The following is a 406-nucleotide window of genomic DNA, read 5'->3' as shown; positions in this document are numbered from 1 at the left end:
ACAGCACCTGGTATTCCTAGGTGGTCTCCCATCCAAGTACTAACCAGGCCCAATCCTGCTTAGCTTCCGAGGTCAGACGAGATCGGGCACGTTTAGGGTGGCATGGCCACAGAAGAAAATCCTAGTTTCTTATGGTGGAAATTCACTTCTGAACCTTTGACTCTCCTCTTTTCCTTTGCCTTTCCTTAAGTTTCTATCTTCATAGATTTAATGGTCAGAAGAAGAAAAGAGATGAAAACAGAGAAATGAAAAAGAAGGCATCCAAGTGGACCAGAAATAAGAAAATGAACGATGGTGCCACTGTAAGGAGGAGGGGAAAAACAAAGATCACCAATTAGGAACAGCCTTGAAAACTCCTTCAGGGTATGAGCAATCTTTTCTTTCTCAGATAATTTATATCAGAAGC

The 406-nt window shown here is 42.1% G+C and overlaps 1 protein-coding gene and 1 pseudogene across 5 annotated transcripts in view; both read right to left on the bottom strand.

The window, feature by feature from the left end:
- On the bottom strand, positions 1–114 carry LOC120604338 (uncharacterized; annotated as a pseudogene).
- The window catches only part of OCRL (OCRL inositol polyphosphate-5-phosphatase), a 55430-nt gene that overhangs the window by 35581 nt on the left and 19443 nt on the right, over positions 1–406 (bottom strand). The gene's annotated exons all lie outside the window — the stretch shown is intronic.

Source organism: Pteropus medius, unplaced genomic scaffold (genome assembly GCF_902729225.1).
Source record: "Pteropus medius unplaced genomic scaffold, Ma_sr-lr_union100, whole genome shotgun sequence".
NCBI lineage: Eukaryota > Metazoa > Chordata > Mammalia > Chiroptera > Pteropodidae > Pteropus > Pteropus medius.
This window is presented reverse-complemented; position numbering and strand designations above follow the sequence as displayed.